We start from the raw sequence: 9,753 nt of genomic DNA on the forward strand, positions 1-9,753 counted from the left end.
AGTGTTTCTCAATCTTCTGTTGTCTAATTTTGGTGAGTCTTTTCTGTTGCTGTAGCCCATCTGCTTAAAGGTCAGATGCATTGTGTTTTCAGAGACGCTCTTCTACACAGCTTTTTTGTAACAAGTGTTTTTTTGAGTTATTGTTGCCTTTCTATCAGCTTGAAGAAATCTGGCCCTTCCCCTGTGATATCAACAAGGCATTTTCATCCAGAGAATTGCTGCTTACTGCATATTTTCTTTTTTAAAAACTTTCCCTGTAAACCTTTAAATGGTTTTGCGGGAAAATCCCAGTACATCAAATGCTCACACCAGCCCTCCGACACCAACAACCATTTTTTCCTTATTCTGATGCTCAGTTTTAACTTCAGCAGGCTGTCTTGACCATGTTTACATGCAGAAATGCTTTGAGTTCCTGGTGATGTGAAAGGCTGATTAGATATTGGGATTACGTCAATGACCAGTGGAACAGGCATACCTAATAAAATGTTTGCTGAATGTATGTAGCATGGACTATACAGTAGCTGGTGTTCTCATATTGTATATATTTTCTTTCTTTTCTGATCCATATAGTTTAATAAGTATTGTTTTGCTTTTCTGCATTTCAGCACCATACCATTTCAATAAAATCCTTCTCATTCCTTGTTGGTTTCTGGAAAGAAAATTACTCTGGGCCCACATCCTCATTTTAGGTTTGACAGCAGTTTAGTAGATGAATGGCTTAAACATAAATTGAGCTGCAGTTTGGGGAAGGCCTCCAAGGGGACTGGTGGCATCTCCAGGGCCTGGCAGATCCCCATGTACTATATGGAAGTGAAAAAGTGAAAGAAGTGAAAGAATTTAAAAGGGGAGGGAGGCTGGGGCACAAAAATTCAGATACTTTATTGCCAATTAACTGTTTTGAGAACTACATTGAGAAGGCTGAGAATGACTTTTTCTGCTGTGAGAACTGCACCAAACTGAATGAGAAAAACTGTAATCAAACCAAGAATTTTTCCTGAACATAACCAAGGACTTGTGGTGCCTGGTTCTATAGCCAAAAGCAACTAAAACACACACACACACACACACACACACACACACACACACACACACACACACACACACACACACACACACACACAAAAAGAGTGAAAGAGGACTGAAAGAGTAGTCTTGTGATTTGATCTTATCTAATACTGTAGCAAGAAAAGCAAAGTATTAATTCAGTACACAATAAAACAAGTCAAGAAGAAGATAGCTAAAGATCAGTGGCAAATATCTGTGATGTATACAGGGAGTGCAGAATTATTAGGCAAGTTGTATTTTTGAGGAATAATTTTATTATTGAACAACAACCATGTTCTCAATGAACCCAAAAAACTCATTAATATCAAAGCTGAATGTTTTTGGAAGTAGTTTTTAGTTTTAGCTATTTTAGGGGGATATCTGTGTGTGCAGGTGACTATTACTGTGCATAATTATTAGGCAACTTAACAAAAAACAAATATATACCCATTTCAATTATTTATTTTTACCAGTGAAACCAATATAACATCTCCACATTCACAAATATACATTTCTGACATTCAAAAACAAAACAAAAACAAAGTTATTTTGCGCCTTGGTTTTTCCACACGCTTCTTGCGACCCTGTTGACTATTTTGAATGAAACGCTTGATTGTTCGATGATCACGCTTCAGAAGCTTTGCAATTTTGAGACTGCTGCATCCCTCTGCAAGATATCTCACTATTTTTGACTTTTCTGAGCCTGTCAAGTCCTTCTTTTGACCCATTTTGCCAAAGGAAAGGAGTTGCCTAATAATTATGCACACCTGATATAGGGTGTTGATGTCATTAGACCACACCCCTTCTCATTACAGAGATGCACATCACCTAATATGCTTAATTGGTAGTAGGCTTTTGAGCCTATACAGCTTGGAGCAGGACAACATGCATGAAGAGGATGATGTGGACAAAATACTCATTTGCCTAATAATTCTGCACTCCCTGTATGTATAACAACAGTTTCTTCAAATTGTTGTTTCAATTAAGGCTTTGAAGTAAATACTGAAGTAAACATGACCCTGTCACATAAAGCGGTTTTCCTGTCAGTCTCCCTCGAACTCTGTGTTGACTAGGTGCAAACTTAAAAGGAATTTACTCGGGGTGGGCACAATATCCAACTGTGCTGGAATAAACAAACAGACGTGATCTGGGCTGCATCCTCCACTAAAGCAAGCCAGCACAGGAAACTGTTAATTACAATATTCTGTAAACCATCCAGACATTTGAAATCCCCCCTTCCTTTACCTGTTTAAGAAATCATTGTACTTATAAATTATATCAAAGAAGTAAGAGTTTGTAGAAAAGGTACACTTAATCAAAAGGAACAGCATCAAAAGGTTGCAGCTTGCATGCAAACCCTCCACTTGAATGCATGTCACTGACTTTCCATTGATTGAGCTCAGCTGCACAAGCTGCGAGTTCTGCGCGATCCTTAAAGAATAATGCCAGGGGCTGTATTCAGTCTACTCTTATTATATGGATTCTCTGGGCTGTTGGCTTTTATCCCTGCTGCTCTAAATTGTGTCCACATGCTGGAGTAGTTTTCGAAACAGTTGGCTCTAAAACAAAGTGATTATTATTTTCCTTCACACAGCTACCTTTTGTTAAACTCTGTTGCTAGCTCTGCTAGAGAACAACAATTATATCAGTTTAATTACTGAAGTCATACTGTGAATGTTCATGTCCTTCCTTTACCTTGCACAGTCAGACAGATTCCTTGGAAACAATTACAGTAGCAGATAACCGCAGCACTTTTCATTAGGGTCAGAATTAAACAAGGAATAGTCATTTGGTGAAGTGAATCCACAATGGTAAATCAATAACAAGGATTTTGTAACCATACTGAGAAAAAAATACATTTGATACATGTTTTAACAGATCGTAGCAGGCAAAGCACAACTGCAATTAATGTGATTACTTGTGGCTAAATTCCAGTGCAATGTGGTGTGATGGTTAGCACTTTTGCTTCACAGCAGTTCAAAACCACCAACCAGCTGGGTCCTGTCAGTGTGGAGTCTGACCTCCCTCGGCCTGCATGGGTTTTGTCTGGGGGCTCTGGCTTCCCACAATCCAAAGATATTTGAGGCACTGAGTTGGAAAGAGCCAAGGAAGCTGCAGCTTAAGTGTCATGGGGCGGAAGCACTAGGTGAGTTGTACACTCAGAACAGTGAACCCCAGGAAAGCAACTCAATCAAATGGCGTGCCAGGGAGGGTCCTCAGAGAGTGTGCCGACCAGTTGCCCTTGGTCTTCACTAAGATCTTCATCACCATCATCACTGTCTCAGGCATTCATGCCACTATGGCTGAAGCCGGCCACAATCGTCCCTCTACCCACAAAGATAATGGGTACCTCAACATCTACTGACCCTTTGCTCTGACCCCTATTATAATGAATGCTTTGGAATGTTTTGGTTATATGCAACATTGTATTCTGCTTCCCACCCAAGTTTGACCCATTTCAGTTTGCACATAGAGCTAACAGAGCGACAGCACACATCACTGTTACAGTGCTCCACACTAACATCTCCTGCCTTGAACAACACAATTCAATAAGCAAAGGGATTTTTGCATCTGAAGAAAATTGATTAATCGACTAATAAATTCTATTGGTTGTTTGCTACTTACTGTACATGCTCTCTCTGTACTTTGTGATTATGGATTAGTTACTAGAATTACTCATTTCTAAATAACAAAACAAAAAAGCAAATATGTGTCAAGTATCTGTAATCAGTGGGCTATTCGTGTTACCATATGTGTGTATAGGGATGTTGAGAACTGTTCCAAATTGTCTAATCTAATGGAATCATGTGCCTCCAAGTTTACTATTTTCTTTTATCAGTGCTGGCCTGTGTATCAGGCAGTTTTGCATTGTTAAACAGTGATGTCATATATGTGTTAGTGCTCAGCTTTTGCTCACGTTCAGAAAAACACAAAACACAAAAACAGTTTTGCTTGTCTGTGTAGACCTGCTTTTTCATATAGAAAACTTAAAAGGAATTATTAAGTCGTTTAATAAACTATCCATTCAGTCATGTATGCATATTTCACAATCCACAGCAACTGATCTTTCTGTGTCACTTTAAAATTACTCACTTTTTGACAAGGTAGATCTGCATATTGTATTTTTTGTAAATTTAAAAAAAAATCTTACAGCAGTGAAAAAATACCCCCCCAATGCACACATTCCAGGCATTTAAGTGAAAAACACATCAGACAGTGTTTGTTTGGGTTGGCACAAACCTTGTGTTAGTCACATTAAGTTCTGCATGAGATTTCTGACCCTTCCACCACCCCGCACATGCTTCAGGTTAGGAGCAAGAGAGTGACTGCTGGTTTATGCCTGCTCGAGTGCACGGAAACCACAGGACAGCTGTACCAGCACACTGGTTTATTATCCTTTGCTGCAGTGACCCTCATGTGCTCAGACACCACCACAGCAAGATGTCTCAGTATTTACATTAGCTCAACCAACTCTCAGTAACGTATACTGATGACTAATGATGCATAAAGATGTCAGATCAATGTTTGTGTAATCAAGAGTGCACTGGATTTTTTTCTCTCTTTTGATACAGTACTGTGCACAAGTCTGGAGTCACCCTTATTTATTTAAATATTATTTGCTAGGAAAATGGAAAATGAAGTTATTTATTGAAACTGGTGCACGCACAAATGGAAATACAATAAAGGATGCAATGAAAAAACAGTTTGTGCAATTCTAGCAAGCTTGAAAGTCAATATCTGGTGTGGCAACCTTATTCTTCAACATAGCTTGAATGCTATCAGGCAAACTTTTGGGTAACTTCTGTGAGGTGTCTTCAGGAGTATTGAGGTCTGGGCTCTACAGAGGCCAGTCCACGACAGATAATGATTTTATGCCGACATGACTTTCACATATCGTTAATCTATTGTAGATATTTTTCTAGACCTGTCACTTCATCCTTTGTGCTCCAATGTTTTTTTTAAAAACACACTGTGTACTATATGCCTTTCTGACTTTGTTATGGTTTGAATTGTTCGATAGATTCAACAATTCCGGGTCTTGACTTTTGTGGTTTCACGACTCCTTTAGGTTTTGAGTATCATTCTGTGTTGTTTTGCATTTTTGTTATATCAGCATTTTCTGGTTGGGTTCTTTCTGTTTAGATTCTGGGTCATTCATTTCACATCTAGTCCTCTTCTAGTTCATGATTAATGTTTGGGTCATTTGTTTTATGTTGAAACCACATTGTGCTGAAGACAATCTGCAAAATGTGCTTTTACACAGGGCAGCCTGTGAAAATATCCATCATTACACAGGCTGAAATGTTAAAGAAAAGGGAATATTTAGGGCCTGATTTACTAACATTTGCACCGCTTTGTTTATTATGTCAATTGTTTTCAATGATGGTCAGATGTTCTGTTGCTATGAATTATGGGATGGCATTTTCTCCTCCCCTTTTATCCGGTCCAGTTTATCCAGATATTAAAGGAAGCAATAGAGGAAGTATTGAAGCTCCTTTGCTCAGTATTTGGAGAACTGACACAGCTCTTATTATGACCATCACGCAGATACTTTAAGGTCACCTCTCTAAATTAGGAACATCCTAAGCAAAATGGACTATTGGAGTGCACCATCTGTCTCTGTGTTAGGCTAATTCCATGTTATGTTGACAATATTTTGTGTCTTGTACTTTGCTTTGTGTTCAGTTTGACCTCCTTTTGAGTCATCGTGTTAGTTTCAGACAGCTAATGTTCCCACCTGTTTCCTCCCCCCTCATCATTTTGTAAGTATTTATTTTCTGAGTTTCCCCTCTGTCCTTTGTTATGTCCTCTCTCTTGGCAGTGTGTTTCCTTGTTCCATATTTTCCGGAAATTCCTAGTTTTTGGATTGTTTGCCAGCTACACTTTGTCAGCTACAGTCTGTAGTTTTGTGTATTTTTGAGTTAAGCATTAAAGCTGCCTTTTGAGTTCATATTTTGTCTTCTGATTCCAGCATTTGGGTCCAAATCCTGCCTGCCACACTGCCAAACCTTGACAGTGGCACACTGCTAGCAACAGCCTGTTAGTAACCCCTTTTTCTGTAAGTGATCTGCTATGTGCAGACACAACACTGGCTCCTTTGAGTTTGGTGCCTTTTTGTGCTTGATTGATTCATAACATAATGTTATTTGAGTTAAACAAAAAAAAAAAAAAAGGCCAGGTACAATGACTATACAGAAAATGAGTAAAAAAGCAGTCAATCTTCAAAAAACCACTTTGAGAGATCTTCACCCAGAGAACAATTTCTATTTAAAGAACCACTTTAAATAGTACAAGAAAATGTGGCTCACTGAAAGCAAAATATTAAGAAAGAGGAGTGATTCAAGACTTTTGCACAGTACTGTCAGAATGACCAGAATGGGATATGAAGCCCTTAAAACATATGCAGTGTCCCAAATAATGTACTACTACTAAGTATTTTGTTTCCATAAGTGCAAGGTACAAGTACCTATATCCCTAATGGTCAAAAATTCAAGTTTAAAATGGCAATGTAACTACGCTAGGGTTCAGGGTTACCTGATCCAGCCCAAATCTATGCTTTATCAAAAAGAAAAGGTTTAAGTTTATCTTAAAACTAGAGAGGCTGTCTTAGAAGATGTAGCCTGATTATTCAAGACCTTATCTTTGATGATGGACACATTAGAGAAAACTCTGAGTTCAGAATATTGCCCAAGGATGTTTTGACATACAGAATGGAGGAATTGGGAATCAATTTCCCAACCTTCAGATTGATATAAGACCTCTTTTACCACCTAAGTTCCAACAAGCCCCACTTGCACAACTTGAACAAGTGCACAACTTTCCATGAAACAAGATTACCCAGTTGATATTTATACACTACCTAGGTACATAGTGTGCATATTGTAAACAGCGAGAGGGAAGTGCACCAACAGTAGTATCTAAATTAATACAGTGACACTTGATTGAGTTTTAAGGGTTGTCTTTTGGATTGAGGTCAAATGGCTTGTCAATATTAGAAAAATGGATAATGCAAGAAAAAAAGAATGATGATGATTGTAAAAACATGGGAAAAATTACAACAATCAAAAGGAGACTTCATGACCTGCAGTGAAAGGCAAGGCCATCGTTGACAAACACTCACAAAAGAAAGGAAAAGATGGAGATGAGTGGGTGTAGTAAAAATTACCCACTCATAAGCCAACATGCGTCATCTACAGTGGGCATAGTTTCATTATGGCACACTGGCAGTTTTTAAGTATTTCATTGCTGAATGAAGTGATTGAATGAAATAGCAGCATTTTGTTCCATTAGGTCAAAAGCATCAACAAGTCAACAATCCTTAATACACAACCAAAGCAACCAGGGAAGAATAGGTATGTAAAAGCGCTATACAAATACAGGCCATTTACCATTTACCATTATGTATACCCTTGGTTAGTTAAGTGACTCTCTTGGTCCCAATTCAAGTGAGCTGCATTTTATTTGAAGAGAATCAGACTAATGGCAAGGAAACTGCCAAATAAAAATGAGCCAAAGGTGGCTGCAATGAAAGCCTCAGAGACCATTAGCAGGGAATATACAGAGCGTAGGCTTGTGTCTGTGGGTGTGTCGATTATATTTGACTTTATGTTTCTGTCCAGTTACTTTTTAACCCATAAGCTTTTTATTTAAAAAATATAGATCCCCCTGCCACTTCATTGGGTACACCTGTTCAACTGCTTGTGAGTGTAAATATCTAATCAGTGATTAACATGGCACAACTCAATGCATTAAGGCATGTAGACATAGTCAAGATGACAGGCCAGAGTTCAAATCAAGGATCAAAATGAAAAAGAAAAGTGATTTAAGTGACTTTAAATATGTTGTGGTTGGGGGCTGAAAAAGAGAAAATATTCAGTCAGCAGCAGTTCTCTTCGCCTAATTAATTTCAGAGACCAGTGGAGAATAGCCAGACTGCATGAACGTGATAAGAATCCAACTAAAAGTAACCACTTGTTGCAACCTAAGGTATGCAGAAGAGCATTTCTGAATGCAGAACACATTGAAGCTTGATGCAGATGGCCTACAGCATAAGCACCAGGTGCCATTCATATCAGCAAAGGACAAGAAACTGAGGTCACAGTTTATTCAGGCTCACCAAAATTGGACAGCAGAAGATGGGAAAAAGGTTGCCTGGTCCGATGTGTCTCAAAGCCTTTCGGTCTGTGACAAGCAGTTAAAAAGTTAAAAAGTTAAGCAGTTAAAAACGTTAAAAACGTTCTTATTTAAACAAGCTTTCTGTTGAGAAATTTTATTGAATTATTGTTTATGAAACTACCCGTTTATTTTTTTGTGACTGTTGAATATTTGGTTGGGTTTTTTTGTTGTTGTTTTTTTAATGGCTATTGCGGCATTTAATGTTCTTATTTAGTTTTTTCTTTTTGTGTAACAGCAGTTAATAAATACACTTATGTTACATATCCAGGTTGAGACAAAGAGCTGGGTTTGGTGTGTTCAGGTTTTATCAGCTGGCATGTGTCACTATTTTCTACAAACTGGAAAGGAAGAGAGTGTTAGAATTTTCCTGTCAGACTGTAATTAATGAAATAAAGTGTACATTTGCTCAGGAAAATATCCTCAGAATCTCAAATGATTAAGGTCCAGATGTCCTCATCGTGGGAACGGTATAACCTTATCTGATGTGGGGTCATAGATCTGTTCTGTTCAAAATCATTTAAACTTGTGTTCAAAGCTGACTTTATTAGCATTAATCTCTTGGCCATATGTTTTGGGGGAAAAAAACAAAAGCTGACTCAGTACTGACTGGCAGACTATTTTTCTGATAAAGTCCTTTGCTCTAAGAGCACACACAGTTACTTCTGTGAGTCGGTCTGGCATATTTTCTTGTAAGTAAATTATAGCTTTCTGTCACAATAAGCGAGCCTCTTGGGTCTGACGTAAGTATGGTTTGGTCTGGGGTTTAAGTTTATACCCCAATGGAAACTTTGATCTGTTCTGTGTTCTCTTATTAACTGCTTATATCTTAGTCCCTGTTGTTGACCTAAGGTCAGTGCAATCAACCATTTGTTTGCTCTAATGTCACAGATGCCTTTTTTTTTTTTTTTATCTGACAACAAGACATTAAAATCTAAAAGTCCCTGAGAACCATTTAACAGATATCTCACCCAACCAGTAGAGGCCACTAGTTCAGAGATGACAGAACCTGGTTAATGTCGTTTTTATGTCCCCAAATAAATATTTAAAAATTACTGAAAGAGGTGGAAAGTTTTTTTAGCGGTTAAATCTGCCAGGATTTATTTCTTGAAGCTATTGCTTCAAGAAATGGATTAGACTTCATACACTGCTGGGAGTTTGCTATTTGAAACCATTTCAAGTATTATGAAAACTTATTTGACCTCTAATCTACAGCTTCCTTCTCACTAATTAAATTTTGCCTATTATGCAAAGAGGAGCCAGGAGCCAAAACAGAGACATCATCATTAGTATTATTATTGAGAGATTTTCCAAGCATTACTGAGTTCTTACTTCTAAATAAGATATTTTTATATTTTCAAGGCAACATGCTGGTAGGTGCTTGTATTGCGGTTTTTATGACGGCTTTATGGGCAGCACTGACACGCCACAGTGTAGAGTGCCAGTGCTTGGGGATGTGCCCAAATGCTAATGTCTGGTGCAGTGAGTGACTTTTATTCAACAAAAAGAGGTTAAGAACAGTACTTTGTAGTACAG

This window comes from Haplochromis burtoni, unplaced genomic scaffold (assembly GCF_018398535.1).
Source record: "Haplochromis burtoni strain Fernald_Lab_line unplaced genomic scaffold, NCSU_Asbu1 Contig_100, whole genome shotgun sequence".
NCBI classification, from domain to species: Eukaryota; Metazoa; Chordata; class Actinopteri; order Cichliformes; family Cichlidae; genus Haplochromis; species Haplochromis burtoni.